This window comes from Haemaphysalis longicornis, unplaced genomic scaffold (assembly GCF_048455015.1).
Source record: "Haemaphysalis longicornis isolate Haplotype H1 unplaced genomic scaffold, Haemaphysalis longicornis Haplotype H1 scaffold_2, whole genome shotgun sequence".
Taxonomy (NCBI): Eukaryota; Metazoa; Arthropoda; class Arachnida; order Ixodida; family Ixodidae; genus Haemaphysalis; species Haemaphysalis longicornis.
The window spans coordinates 103378457-103394536 of NW_027526295.1; the positions used below are offsets into that span (position 1 = coordinate 103378457).

At 50.4% G+C, this 16080-nt stretch overlaps 1 long non-coding RNA gene across 1 annotated transcript in view; it reads right to left on the reverse strand.

The window, feature by feature from the left end:
- The window catches only part of LOC144167279 (uncharacterized), a 144816-nt gene that overhangs the window by 38549 nt on the left and 90187 nt on the right, over positions 1–16080 (reverse strand). The window contains exons 2-3 of the long non-coding RNA XR_013321917.1: positions 6199–6372; positions 5159–5306 (exon numbers count right to left, since the gene is read on the reverse strand). This is a non-coding gene — a long non-coding RNA (uncharacterized LOC144167279). The remainder of the gene's footprint in view (positions 1–5158; positions 5307–6198; positions 6373–16080) is intronic.

Consider the following 16080-nt stretch of genomic DNA (forward strand, 5'->3'; position numbering starts at 1 on the left):
AACTTAAGAAATGCACCATCGTGGATGCGAACTTGCGATTTGCTAAATAACATACCTAGCACTCCAGACCACTGGGGCATACGCTAGCGCTGCCAGGGGCGAAAATATAAAGAATGTAATTAATACCCAGTTTGCACTTCTATTAGGTTTTGCCATTTCAAGTGGTTTCGATGAGTATTTCCAGTATAGCGCTCATGCAATAAGCTTCCCTTAAATTCCAATAATATTGTCACGGGATAGTACAACACTCCCCCCCCCCGGCATGGCCCACAACTAATGACGACAAGAAAGAACATGGGTGCGGGGCGCCGCGAGCCTGGGCTCAGAATTGCTGCCTGTAAATAGCCGTGTAAATACATCACTTCATCGCCTCATGGTTCGCGTCATCTGCCGCCACGTTACAATATCTAATGTCGACCGATTGCATTCCTTAGACGGAAAAGCGTTCACAATTGTGTGGTCGTGCTTGTGTGCTGATCGCGGTGCTAGTTCACCCGGCGCAGAAAAGTGCTTCCCGTCCCTGGTTTTATGCTGCACGATAAAAGCTTCGGTTGATTTTGATTCTTTTGCACCTATATTAACATAAGTGACCATTCTCTCGCCTTCAATTGGCCTAGAGTGTTCTATTAGCGTACGTGTAAGCGAAGAATCACATGTGTGCTTGTGTGAAGCGACTTGAATTTAGAGCTTGATACAGTGTAGAAACTAACAAATTTAATGCACATTCTTTGAGGCGCAAAGGTGTCGTGGCTTAGTTTCAACTGAGGGTATCAATAAGGGTGTCGTGAACCCATCAGGAGTTATTTGTGCCTATAACCACGCCACCCAAGACAAACTTGTAAAGAGGATTGTCTGGAATAAATTGCAGTTGCAATTGAATTGAATTGAATTGAATTGAAATACGACGACCCGCTTGCGGCCGGCCTACTAAACACTCTGACGACTGATTGTGTCGGAGGGCCGGCGAGCCCTGCAGTATCGCAGTCAAGGCAAGCCATCTGGTTTTGATATGTTACGAAACGTCTTAGCAATTCGGCAAGGAGGATGCAGAGAGGAGTCCATCATTTTCTAATTGATTTTTATGCTGAATAAATTCGTGTAAACTCAGCGCGAGAGTGGTTGAAACATGGCCTAGAAAATACAATCTGTGATAGTAATCCCGCAATATTAACAAAACACGAATTCGGAGTCCCTAAAGACAACTAGGATATGCGACGCCACCATGCAAGACCACAAGACGCGTTCAATTGCAGATTCCACAGCACGTTTGAGTACTTGTGATACCACAAAACATGCACCCCGTTCATAACAGGGACGTTGCATCGCCAGACCTACAGCCATAAATGTGAAGTGTGGAAATAACCCAAGAGCAAGATGCAGCGACTCAGCCGTATATCCCAATCAACCAGCACACATCGTTTGTGTTGTTTATGCGGCGGATCAAAAAAAGACAGCGTTGACTGTACGCAGAACGCCAACCAAAGCTGCAGACCAAGCTGCTATACCCTGGCTTGCCAGTACCAGCAAGGTTTTTATCAGAACACTGACTAGCAAGCTGCATTTCGAGAGAGAGAGAGAGAGAGAAGCTCTTTATTAGAAAACAGAGTGTTTAGCCGGCGTACAAAATCGCCTTCATGCTACTCTGTTAGGGGAGGGGGAAAAGGAAGAAAGGCCCAAGAGAGAGGAGGGCAGAAAAGAGATGCAAGCTGAGAGAGAGACCAACGAAATTAAGTAAAAGGGCAAGAGCGAAAGTCTCAGAGTGAAGAGATTTAAAGTTTTTGAATTAGGCCAGTGTCGCTGAGGTACGAAAACAGAAATTTTAGGGCTAGGCGTTGCTTAGAAGAAGACGGCCAGGGCCCTAAAATGGTTTTTAAGGTCACTGGACCGTGCGTATAACCTATGCGTGCAATGTTCTGAAGCAAAGTTGATCTAGAGTCCTTGTAGGCAGGACAGTGGAGTAAAAGATGCTCAATAGTGTCTTCCGATGCACAGTTGTTGCACCTGGGGGTGGTCGATAGTCCAATGCGGAAACGGTAGCTGTTGGTGTAAGCTGCATTAAGTCGGAGCCGATGAAATAATGTTTCTAGATGACGGGGGAGCTGGTGAGGAAGTCTTGACGACAGCTGAGGGTCAAGGGAGTAGAGAAACTTGTGGTGGTGGGTAGGATCTGACCACATTCTGTTTCTCTCTGAAAGGGCGTAACGTGTGGCCATGGTGGAAGCGTCGTGTTTGGTAAAAAATGTTCTTCGTATATTTCGGCAGGTGTGGCCTGCAGAGGCAGCGTCATCAGCTTTTTGGTTTCCCGTTATCCCACAGTGACCAGGGACCCACTGAAAAACAATATTGTGCCCAGCGCCTACTGCAAGGTGATGTAGGTAGAGAATATCTTGAACGGCAAGTTCATATGTGAAGTGCTTGCCGCTCTTAAGGAGGCACTGAAGGGCAGGTTTAGAGTCAGTGAATATGGTCCATTCGTTGGGCTCTTGACGTAGGATGTAGCGGATTGCCTCTTTGAGGGAGTGTAGTTCAGCTGATGTCGAGGACGTTGGTCTGTCTAAACGGTAGGAAAAGAGTTTACCAGTCGACGGGACGAATAGTCCAGAGGAGGAACTTTGCGGCAGCGAAGACCCATCAGTGAAAAGATGAACCCTGGTGGAATGCAACCTGTGCATGTAGTCCAACGCCAGTAGGAGCAGTTCAGCCTGAGGCGTTATCTTCTTAGATGTCATCCCTGGGATGCCTAAACCTATACGAGTAGACGCTAATGTCCAGGGCGGAAACTGAGATGGCATTGCTCGCGGTGGTTGCGTCGTTTTGGGAAGGCACAAAGCTCTAATAGCATCTCCGAACCCAGAACTCTGGGCCGCAGTGATCCTGCTCAGACAGTGGGGTGTAGGTTGAAGTAGATGCCGGTAGTGGACACGGAGTGACTCCTGTAACATGAGTGCGTCCAGAGGCAAGCAACGAGCTTCAGCGATGGTCCCGGCACCCGAAGAACCTCTGGGTAGTCCAAGACAAATGCGCAGGCTGTTCCGTCGAGCCGCTTCTAGCTTCATTTTGTTAGTAGGCGCTGCATGGTGTAGTAAGGGAAGGCTATAGCGTATGAGGCCATCGACGTAAGCTTTGTGAAGCTGTAGCATCGACCCGCAGTTGCTGCCCCAACGGGAACCGGCAAGGTATCTCAGAACCTGAGACGTCGCAGAGATGCGGGCACACAGTCTTTTTATCTCAGGCGACCAGGAGAGATTACGGTCGATGATTACGCCAAGATACTTGTGGGTCCGGGCGTACGGGAGGGCTCGGCCACTCAGCAGAATTGGGTACGGATCCATGCGCTTCCTTGTAAACGCCATTGCAACGCTTTTCTCATGCGATAGGTGAAGTCCACGAGCAGCAAGGTAGGTTGAAATGGAGAAGAGGGGATGGAGAAGAAATGCATTTCGAAGTTATCAGCGGGGCCGCATTACACCACCAGCACTGAACATTCTCAAAGCAGTTGCAGAGGCACCTGAGAATCACATCGTCTGTGTTTCTGGGCACGAATCCATCGACTGTAATGAGGCGGATCACGCCGCTGCACGCGCGCACAGGGGTCAAAACTTACCGCGCGAACTCGTGGCTTTCGATACGTGCAGAGAAACCTGCGGATAGCCACCGGCATGAGCAGCGAGATTAAGTGACGGCGCTGCGGCGGCTTGGCATGCGAAAGCTATGGCCGACGCTTCCTTGTTTTGGGGGGACAGATTAGACACCAAAAGTCCCTCCCCCCGACAACCGCCAAAGCATATATATTAAATATTATCTGACGCTCATAACCAGCGCACTCTCGTTTTCGCCTTTGGTATGGTTCCCACATTTCCTTTTTTATATTGAAATCATACCAAAGGCTATGCCAAGACTAAAGTGCTTATCAGCATAAGATAACGTTTAATTTAGGCTTTGGCGGCGGCCGTTGTGCGGGACTTTCGGCGTCGAACCTGTAGGGATTCTCCCCTCTCAGCCGTCGCGTCGCTGCATTCGAATTACCGCGCGCCACCTCTCATGCCATCTGTGAACACACTGAGGAAAGACGGTGCGATGGAGGGGGGCGTGGCATGTTATGTGCACGCTAGATAAGCGCAGCGGTGCTTGTTAGCGGGGACAGTCGCCAGGGGGGAGTCGCCGGCCGGTAGTTCCGCGAGCCGGAAGAGAAGCGACCGCCGCCAGTCACTTTCCAAGGAGCCCGCACGTCAGCAAGCGGTCAGCCGTCCATCCTGTCGTGCGTAAGCCTCCGGACCTTGAAGTGCTTTGGTGATGTGCATCTTCTGTGCCATTTATATTTCGTTTCTACTGCTGCAGTAAAGCCCCTTGTTCCTTTCGCAATGTTCTGTGCTGTAATGTTTTGACGAGGCTGTTGCCTGAACCCCCCTCGGTAGGCAGAAATACCTACAAACCTTACTCCCCAAGACTTGTAAGCATCGGCAATAGCTCTCACATGCCGTCACCTAATCTCGCTGGTGACGCCGGTGGCTATCAGCAGGCTGGGCGGCCCGTATCGAGGGCCACGCGTTCACACGTTCAGTTTTGACCCTTGTACGCGCGTGCAGCGGAGTGATGCGCCTCATTTTGGCGAAAGATTTGTGCCCAGACACACAGACGATAGAATTCTGAGGTGCCTCTGCAACCGCTATGGGAATGGTCAGTGCTGGTGTAATGCGCCCCATGACTTCGAAATGCAGCTTGCGAGTCAGTTAGTGTTATATATTTTGTTGTCCCAGCCATGTGTCCTGTCTATATTCTTAGTTTGTGCAAATTTTTTTGCTCTTTTTTATTGACTCCTGAGTACAAATACGGAAAGTGTGCCTGAGGTACACCCTTTAAAAGCAAGCAGATGGATTTATAGAACTACGAATATGTCCTTGAACATATCGCTGATCTCCTGGCGTATTCTTCAGACCCCAGTTATCAACAGGTAAACTGACTGACTAGCGCACCATAGCAGAAGAAAATAAAATATTCCCTTCGAAGCGTTCTGGTGAAGCACAATGCAGGAAATGGCAAACTACCACAGTCCATGAAAATGCAGATTCTCTCTTTTACCGCTGTTCTAACCCGCTCAAATAAGCCCATCACAAATTCTCTCTCGCAGTCACTGGAGGCTTTGGTTTTTCCTACTTACTTGCAGAAGTCCAAGCATACTTCGATCCTGGGAAACGTCGCATTTTTTCCGCAGCGATTGCCACATGTGTCATTATTCTGGTAATAACACCAAGTATTGTTTTCTTGTTTTTCTTCCTCTCCTAGGCATCGTGCCGGGAGAGGCTGGTCTGAACGAAATAATGAATAGAAAAACTAAGGTCAATTGTCGCATAAATGTATTAATAAATTATCACAATCTGCACCGTAAAGGCAAGAGTAAGGCACGGCTCCCTTCTGTTGCTTGAGCCCATGTCTGTATATGTTAAAAACAATGTTGGTTGCTGGAAACTTCCGTCGCTTGTATGTTTGCTCTACATTACAACGTTTCGTATACATAGCCCGCCGTAATTATTTGTAATCTGGCTTTCAGAAATCTTAAAGAATTCTGAACCCCAAATATAAACTCTTGCCTTCTGGTTCCAAGATGTGGCCAAAAATGGTTAGGCGATGTCCTTTTTTTTCATGTTACTGCCCAGTTGCTGTAAATAATCATGCTCAAGGATTTCAGCGAGTCGTCTTGCTTGAAGGCTAGACGGCCCTTTATTCATGAAGCGGCGGCCCGTACCGGTGAAGAATCTCTGAACAACCATGACGATGATCACGTTTCGCGCGTCTGACGGATAATTTAAAGGTTTGGTACGAAGATGACTATAAATAAAATAACAAAAACCATGAAGAAATCTTCGGCTTAATGTTATTCGCCGGAAGTGACATTATAGGCAAGGTGGTGGAAAAACGAGCTGCGGTGGCTGCGTGGTTAAGGCGTTGTGCTGCTGATCCCAGGGACGCGGGTTCAATTCCTGTAGTAGCGGCTGCTTTGAGATCGAGGACAAAAGCCAGTATCTCCATGTGTCGAGATTTTGGTCACATTAAAATTGCCGTGGCAGTCAAATTATTACGGATCCCTCCAGTACGTCGTGTCTCACAGCACACCTGTATTTATGACGCACAAAACCACCTTAATTGGAATACTGTTGGATACCTTAGCGGGTGTAACAGGTAAATTATGGCGAATCTTACTTGGATTGCAGTATTTCTTGCAGGTTTTCAGTTGTGGAAAGAGATTTGGGCTCCCACCACATACGCCTGTTTTAGATTCACAGAGTCCTGATGATGAGTTGTAGAAAAATCGACGGAGGTCGTTTTCGCAGGTCAGATTAGGCTTGTGGTTGCATTTGTCACTCCTGTTAAATCCTTGAAAAACCATGAAACAAAGTAAAAAAACGTTTAATGATTACAATAAATAACCGTTATTGAACAGCGAGGTAGGGGCGGATAAAAACATTTCAGACAACAGTTTCCAGTCTGCTCCTCTGTTATCACCATGTACAGAACTTCCGTATGTAAGAAACTTGCCAACGTCGGGTCGGGCAGGGCGCGGAACACAAGTAGGCTCAACATGCGAAGCGCGACCTTAGTGCGAGTGCTCATACACGGCTATCAAATCTATTCCAGAACGAATGTATACAAACGTATCCACAGTGGGGCCTAGCCAATTCTAATCTTCTGTGTGCGTTTGATGCCTCCATACTCTCGTGACTATTATTGACGTACCACTTTACTGAGACTAGTCATCTACGAGTGAGAAGTATACAGAATAAATTGCCCGAAACGGGATTGGAAGGAGTTCAGCAGCTGTTTCCGTCCGCGACACAGGAGGACAGAGTGCACAGAAAATTAATACAAGAGGTACCGCATATACGCCTTAACATTCGAATAGTCAAGATTTAATACTTCTCGCGCACAATAGTGAGTTAAGGTGTATCAACGGTGCAAAAAATCTCATCAACAGACAATGTTTGCGTCGATAAAGCTGCAACGAAGACAATACATGGATACGCCACAATGGGGATTACGTTGGGAGATGGTGAAAAAACGGCATAAATAGGGAGGCACTTAAACGATGTTTTCATCTCCGGCAGGTGCAGAGGGGTGGCTGACATTACAGTAACAGAATCATGTTCAGCCACCAGACAGATGCAGTAGCAGAAGCCCAAGTCTGCAGTCGCAGATACAGCTGCAGCAAACTGGCGCCCCCCCCCCCTTCACATAAAGAGCAAGCACATAAGTGCTTAACTGCAACCAACATTCCAAATCAAATCGTTCCCTCTAAATCTCAATAACAAGTGCAAGTGACCTCGCCCTTATGAACCCACTCGAAATTAACACGTTCCCAGACGGATTATCAGCTGCAATGCCGTATAGCCACGGCGCTGTAGATTATAAACTAACCCAACTCCTTCGCATTCCAATTCAACCAACCATACAATATAGTGCCCGTAGAAGGCAGCTAATGATCACGGTACTTATACAGAGGTTGCAAATTTGAAATATGGTTGTCGAGAGATGGAAGAGAGAGAGAGAGGAAGGGAAAGAGAGAACAGAAACGAATTAAATTGAGGAAAAACTTCAGAGAGGTGTCGCCATTACTGGAAGGCCGGAGCTCGGGCCGCGGCGACAGCCCTTTCGGTCGAGCACAGCTGAACTTCGAGGCCAGAGCTGGCGAAGCCTCTCCCCCAAATCTGTATAGAAAGGTGGAGGCTGGAAGGGTGTAGTGTAGATTTCCCGCAGCCTCCCACTGTGTAATATGGGGACCCTTGTTTCCCTACGCCCCGTCAGCGCATTTTTTGGCGAGCTGGGAGCCGCCATTTTGGGCAGCCGACACGTCACGTGAGTCGTACCCTCTTCGTGACCCCATGTGACGTGCTGAACTCGCTCAGGGTGAATGTGTGCGCTAGGCACGGGGGAAGGAGGACGAGCTTGTCGCCTTCATTCATGCCACTGTCTCGCCGACTTGGGGGAGACCTCCTCAATCCCCAAACTCTCCTGAGGGACGCACGAGCGTTGCACCGAAGTTTCGACGGGACAAGTTGGTCAGAATCGGTTGGTTCGGCAGTGCCTACTCCCAATTCCATAATGACTGAGAGCCCAGTTGGCTCCATGGAAGTCTGCTCGGAAATTTCGTCATTACCGGTCCTAAGGGAGGCCCCTCTCTTCCCGCGGCTGCGATGGCGGATATTGGAGTCCGAGTCCCTGCTGATTGAGCGAGCGAACGGAGCCGTTGTCTCCCCGCCAGTGACAGTGGTGGGGCCTGGTACAGACTCCATATTTTCCAGGCAATAAAGCCTCACTTTTGATGGCTGGAGTCTGTCTATCGCATGTGAGTACCCGAACCCTTGCGTGAGTCTTTGGATTTCGCGGGGGCTAGTGTGCCGCGCGTAGCACTTTCTCTACTCAAGCTAGCCGTGGTCCTGTGTTATCTCGTACGGTGCCCGCACATTGGAGCCCAAGGTTTTTTGCTATGACAGGCCTGCAACCCCAATCCTCTTTGCTCGATTCTGAGGTTCAAGGCTGGTCATCGGACGATACTGATTTCGTTAACGGATGGCGCGACACTGCTCTCGACCCGATGCTGTCCCCCACTCCGCTCCCGCCAGAGCTGTGTCGAGGCGGCGACGATATCGCCGATTTGTAATTTCGCCGATCTCGCTAATTTGTAATGTGATTCATGTAATCCCCCTTAACTCATTGTTGTATGAGTGTGATGTTAGGCTTCATTGCTTTTGTTTCTTTTTCTCTTTATTGCTTGTACCACTCCTGCTTGTGCTTGATGCCTGGAGTATCTCGCTTAAATAAATAACCTACGCGCCGCGTAGGAGAGTAACGAGAGCCATCCCCCTTCTGCCGGTGTGCGGTGGTTAAACAGCGAGAGGAATGATTATGTTGTCCCGCGCCTGTGGGCCACCACCACTGCTCCTAGTCCGCTCTGGGGCCCAGGCAGCGGTATTCTAGCATGAAACTAAAGCTTCGCGCGGGAGAGTCACGGGAGCTATCATCCCACTCCTGCCTGCGTGCCGCACAGTGTCGTCGTGCGGGACGCTGCTCGAGACCCGCCGCTGTCACCACGGATGTGATCATGCCCTCAACGCCTTGATCATACCCTCCTGGCCTTGGTCGTAGCAAGCCGGCGGATATGTTTACAAGGGAGGAGCTGTGCCGAAGCTCTAGCGCACCCGGCCCCGCCATGTACATCCCTCACAGCTACAGCGGTGTGGCCGCATCGTTCGCAGGCGCGTTTGCACCGCAAACCTACCTCACCACGCAGACTTCGCAAGCGGTTGCGGCTCGGGCGCCCGTCGCTTGCCTCACACCAGCGTTTCCCCGCGACAAGGGTGCCACCTGCAGCCGCATCGAGCGAACACGGTTCACATGGGCTGTGCAGTTTTTCATTGAGTTGTGCGCAAATCGGTTCCCCGCCAATCTTGGACGCTGCCAGAGGATTCATCACGCCGTAGTGCACCTTTGAACGCTCATTTGTGACCAGCTGGTGCACTCTCGACGAATTCCCGACTCTTTCCTGGACGAGCACGCTAGCCCTAATCCCAGCGGTTAGGCCTCGCCCGATTGTGTTCCATGCAGTGCTCGCCTGGCGACGGGGGCCGCGCCGCGGAGTCCCCTAGTTCAAAATCAAGCGAAGCGGACGAAAACACGATGCTGCACGACTCCAGCGAAGGTTATAATGCAGACGTCTACTCCGGTAACAATTCAGACTGAATCAACGTCGTCACCAAGGCCCAGCGGAGACGACTGCGCAACACAAACAATGGGGTAGGCCTGACCGCCGCGTCTTCAAATCTGTCTTCGCCGCTCATACGCAAGGCCACCCTCAGGCCCAGACCCCTGCCCCAAGATGACTTTATATTGGTCTTGCGCCCACAAGGCGGCCTCAAGCTCGCGAACGTAGAAATGGCCGAAATTTCCCTGGCTCTGTTCAACACGATAAACTTTACCTGGCGCCAGGCTAACCTCAAGGTTCGCTTAGATGCCGTGCAAAATATAGTCACGATCAGCACACCGTCCTCAGATGCAGCCAAGGCTCTAAGCAACGTGAGACAACTCAGGATCGCCAATACTACCCATGCCGTCACCCTGTATGGACTAGCGCCCGATGATTCATCCAAGGGACTGATTCGGGGAGTGCCCCTTACCTTTTCCGAAGCCGAGATCCTTGCCCACCTTGACCAAAGCCAGTGCGAAATATACGCCTGTCGCAGGCTTGGCCAATCTAATGTGGTGGTACTCACCTTTGCTGGACTCAAGGTCCCGTACTTTGTAACCTTGTTCGGCGCGGACTATCCCTGTTCATCCCTGTTCGCTGTACAAGAAGACAGTCCCCGTGTGTACCTTACGCCACGAAACCGGATATCGATCCACAGCGTGCCCACAGCCAAACCTCAATGTGTGCCACCAGTGCGGCCTCCGAGAACCTAAACAGAGCCACACCTGTGAGCCACTGTGCACCCTCTGCGGCGGCTCCCACCTGACGGCGACTCAGGGCTGCCCGAAACGATTCTGTGAGCATTACATCCTTCGACGGAGAGAGCAAGCCAGGCGCCAGGCGGAGGAGCAAGCCACGAGGAAAGGCTCTACACTGCAACGTGGGCGGCCCAGGGACCACTCTAGTACACCTACCCGGCGGAGGCGCAGCAGCACGGGCTCCAGGTCCAAGTCTACCTCCCGGAACAATGTGCTCAAGCCTGACATGACCTCTAACAAGCAGTTGAGCTAGGCACATGTTGCGTCTCCCGCTGCTCCCAGTATCCCGAACCACCCCCCCCCCCACACGAACCATCACCTACTCCGTGCCAAGAATACACACAACTCAGAGCACAAGTAGCAGCAGTCCAAGCCAGACTTGAAAGAATTGAGAACTCCCAAACGGGAAACGTTCCAGACAAACGAAAGAAACCCAATCGCCCTGACCCAAAACAATCAACACAAATGGACACAGCTCCCCCACCACCACCAGCAATGAATAATGATCCACAAAGCACGACACTCGAGCGTCCCGCAGCAAATCAAGTCCAGACACCAGATGCCTTGCAAGCCGCCCAACCCCAGTGGTTTCAGGCGGCCATAACAACCGTAATGGAGACATTCACTAAAAACATAGATGCGCAGTATAATGCCCTACGGCAGGACCTACAAAGACTACACCAAGACGTACAAGTATTGAAGCAGGATGTACAGGCCCTTAAGCAAGAAGGAGAGCGTCACAGCATCCGCATAGACCGCCTCGAAACTGCGAACCCACGCAGCAGTAGCAGACTCCCCCCATACTTACGAGAATGTTCAGTCGAAAACAAGGACTCAACCATTCAACATGACGGCCACATGAAATAAGAGAAACGCCACGGTGGTTGTCCAATGGAACTGCCGTGGTTGAAAAAACAAGAAGGGCGAACTTCAACAGTACGACTCCTGCCTTGACCCTCAACCAGAAATAATTGCATTACAGGAAACTAATAGTACCCCTCGTCTGCCAGGATACATCACATATGGCGATCCTACAGGAAAGACTACAGCGATTCTCGTCAAAGGTTGCGTTGCAGCGACTCAACACATTCCACAGAAAGACTGCGAGCATACGCTCGTCGAAATTCTATCTCCGTCAGCAAAGAAGAAATCCAATTTGTTTATACTTAACACGCATTGCCGACCATTGCGCACACAGCGTGGAATACGAGACGTAATCCAGGAAGCCCTATTATTGGCAAGAAACTCTCCCCTCATAATCATGGGAGATTTTAACGCCCCACACCAATTATGGGGGTACTCTCACAACTCCAAGAAGGGGAAAGCTATAGTACAATCCATCCAGCAAGATCATCTAACGCTGCACAACGACCCCGACACACCTACTCGAACGGGCACCAGCGTATCCAGAGATACTAGTCCCGACCTTACTTTGTTGGCGGGACCTCTAGATATTACCTGGAATACTACGCAGGAAAATTTTGGATCTGACCATGACATAATCTATCTGTTAATCAAGGACAAAATTTACAAGGCTCGTATTGGATCAGCCCGCATCACGAACTGGGATCGTTTCCGCCAGGCCAGGGTCTCACAGGACCTCGACTCTGAACTATCCTATGAAGAACTGACGCAGGCGGCTCTTTGAGATGCCCAAGCACACACTCAATCTGTTGATACCTTATGTGGACGCAAAACTCCTACACATATGAGACGTGACACAGCCTCACAAGAAGGTGGAAGCGGCAAAGACACAGTAAAAATCTCCGGAAGCGCATATCCCTCATAAACAAACAAGCTGAAGATTATGCGGCAGCCTTATGCAAAGATAATTGGTTACAAGTCTGCTATGGCCTACAAGGTACATTGACCACAAAGAAAACATGGCAAATAATTAGGCACTTAATCGACCCTCTGAAAAGTAAAGGGGCGTCTAACAGGGACCTAATACGCACACTCAACGCCTATTCTGGAACAAGCGCCGAACTTCTTAAGGAGCTGGAGAAGAAGTACCTCCAGACACATGGAGACTTTTCTCCCCCTCCATACAAAGGAAATCCTAACCCCGAGCTAGACAAGGAGATCAAACTATACGAGCTATGAGAGGCAATAGCAGACAGCAAGCGGAACACTGCCCCGGGCCCAGACCAAATTACAAACAAGCTTATTGCCAACCTAGATGACCCCACCAAGAAAATCCTGCTTAGACATTTTAACACCGTCTGGATAAAAGGAAAACTCCCAGATCAATGGAAGATGGCTCAAATTCGCTTCATCCCAAAGCCGGGCAAATCGCCACACATTGAGAACTTGCGACCGATATCGCTAACATCCTGTAGTGCCAAAATTATGGAAAGAATTATACTGAAAAGGCTACAAAACCACCTTGATGCAACACAACAAACGCCGGACGCAATTTGTGGCTTCAGGAAACATCTCGGGACACAAGAAGTGCTCATACAACTGAAGAGGAGGTCCTCCTCCCTGCCACGGGTCACTCCCCGAGGGCTATCCTCACTCTGCACTTGAAAAGAGCCTTCGATAACGTGGCACACGAGGTGATTCTTCAAGACTTGGCAAAAACAGGATGCGGGGAGAGGACCAACAACTACATTGTTGATTTTCTTGCCAACCGCAAAGCCATACTCTAGATCGGGGGCGTCACCTATACAGTCTAACACGGATATATCGAACTCCAAGGGGGTCGCGAAATAGTTCGATATATGAAAAATTCGATATAAAAAATATAAAAAATACGGGCTCTGAGACCTCACCTATGGCGGACGATCACTTACCGATCGTCGCATTCAAGAATGATAACTAATGCCGCACTCACGACGCAACAGGACGCTTTACTTCCGTGAAAAAAAAATCGCTGATCTTGGCCTGCTTCTTCGTCATGGAACTGAAATTAAAGACGCTGGTCTCGATCTTCTCGAGGCTGCACAACTAGAAAATTCCAGCAGTACGCTGCGCCTTCGCACACCATACGCAACACGCACGCAAAAGAACAGCACGAACGTACCACAAAAATTTTGAAGATAACAATTCCAAGGGTCTCTGAACGGACTCCAACAAAGCGCTCGCGATTGTCATCTCCGAGAGAAACAGTGATCTCCGAAAGGTGCGGGACAACTCGCCAAACAGCAGCAACAGCAGCAAAATGCAAAAGAAGGAGGAGGCCGCCAGCGCCTTCGTTCCCTCTTCCCTTTCCCGAGACGACATCGGGGGAAGACAGACCCAGAGAGAGAGAAAAAAAACTATTTTTCGGCAAGCCGGGGAACGTACGCAGCCGCAAAAAAAAAGGACGTGCGCAGTCGGGGCAACCCTACCTCGCACTGTCACGTTTTCCGAGCGTTCGGGCTTGTGTGCCTTGAAAGATTTAGCATACCGGGCTACGTCCGCTAATGCTACGGCGGCCGGTAGCGGGGCCCGACTGGGCAAGCACCCATTCGTTCCGGTAGGGGGGATTAGTTCCGCGACCCAGTCTTCGCCATGCCCGCGCATTCCTCCACATCCTCCTTAACCTCAATCGGGGGTGCAGCGACCGCCGAAGAGCACCTTCCAGCTCGCGCGGCGTTCGATATACCCAATGTCGGGAAAAATACGGTTCGATATAAACGTACGAATTCCTATACTTTTACACAGAATTTTCAAGGGGATAATTTATGAGTTCGATATAGACAATAATTCGATATACCCGTGTTCGATATATCCGTGTTCGACTGTAATTCCATCGCTCTCGGGAGTAGAGGGACTCCCCAAGGCTCAGTCCTCTCCCCATTACTCTTCAACATCGCACTCCTGGATCTCCCAGAGCAGCTGAGAAGAATACCTAACTTAAGCCATGCCAGGACGACGTGACCCTGTGTACGGGCCCCGATTCCCTAGGAGGGTTGCAGGACACACTCCAGCTCGCCGCCGACGCTGTAAATGAGTACGCAAATAGATATGGGCTGTCGTGCTCGCCACAGACGTCTGAGCTTCTCGTGGTGAGGAGACGCCGAACAAATAAAGATGTCGACAACATCCAAATCACCCTCGATGGGCACGACATCAAGCCAAGCACATCAATCAGGATTCTGGGTCTGCTCATCCAGGCGGACGGCAGGAACAATGCATTCGTAGAGCAACTCACCAAGACCATCGAACAGGTCACGCATATGGTGCGCAGGGTCACGAACCGACACAGAGACATGAAAGAGAGCGACACGCTCACGCTTATCCAAGCGATCGTCCTCTCACGAGTAGCCTACGTGACTCCATACGTCATCCTGACAAGAACGGGACAGGAGAAGATCGACTTGCTCATACGCAAGTCACTTAAGCAAGCCCTTGGATTACCCATGAGCGCATCCACAGACACGTTACTACGTATGGGGCTGCACAATACTGTATCGGAACTCATTGAGGGCCACTTGTCAAATCAAAGGGCACGCCTCGCTCGTACACGAACGAGCCGCCGTGTACTCACCAAACTTCAGTGGGTTCCACGAGACCAGCCCCAGTCGCAGGTGATCCCGGAATCGTGGCGTAAATCCATAATAGTCCACCTGATACCTAGAAACATGCGCGCGAACTACCATCAAGGTCGCAGAGAAGCACGCGCAAAAACGCTCAATCAGATTTACTCCCGAGTCCCGACGACGACCTACACCGACGCAGCCCACTACAACGGTAAAAGAGCCATGGTGGCCGTGGTGACGGGCGGGTGTAAGCATTTGACCAGTGCATCCATTCCAAGAGCCACAACCAAAGAAACTAAAGAACTTGCCATCGCTCTCGCCCTCACGCAAACCAACACCACGACCATTGTCACAGACTCACAAGAGGCATGCCGCAGTTCATGTCGGGATGGCTGTCACCCGTGACGCTACGCATCCTGAAAAGCAAGACGCCGTACAGGAAGGTGGCAATTGTGTGGACACCGACCCACTCCTTCATGAGAGGCAACGAGCACGCCCATCTCATGGCCCGAGATCTCGCTCACCAGGCCGCGGACGTGACACCGGAACCCAGGCTACTCCGAACCTTCCACGAAATGACCCAACACTACAGGCTCAGAGAAGAACATTCCCGGCACCACACCCAGAGCTCTCAAGAAACCAAGAAACCACACTCATGCTAATACAGACAAATACGTTTCCATATCCAGTCAGGATGATCTGTTATTTCCTACACAATTCGACGCACAATGTAAATTCTGCACTCAACCAGACACTCTACAGCACATAATATGGGAGTGTGACAAGAACCCAGACCTGCCAGCCCCGTTTACTTCCCCTACCCCGGGGCAGTGCGAGATACTGCTGTCCAGCTCCCTCCCTCAAGATCAACTTCTGCTGGTCGAGAGGGCCAGTCAAGCAGGGACAGCACATGGTTACCTGAAATGAGGAACCACCCCACCTTAGTTCAATAAAAAAGTTTTGTCTCTCTCTCCCCGCGACAACCTACCCCTGCCTTCGGTAGCAGTCGGACACGTGCGAGCCCTGATCAACGCGGTGCGCACCCAACCGAGTGTCAGGCCTAACAACCCCCTTGGTAGCCTCAGAATTCCCGAGTACGGTGGTTACTGTAACCGCATGA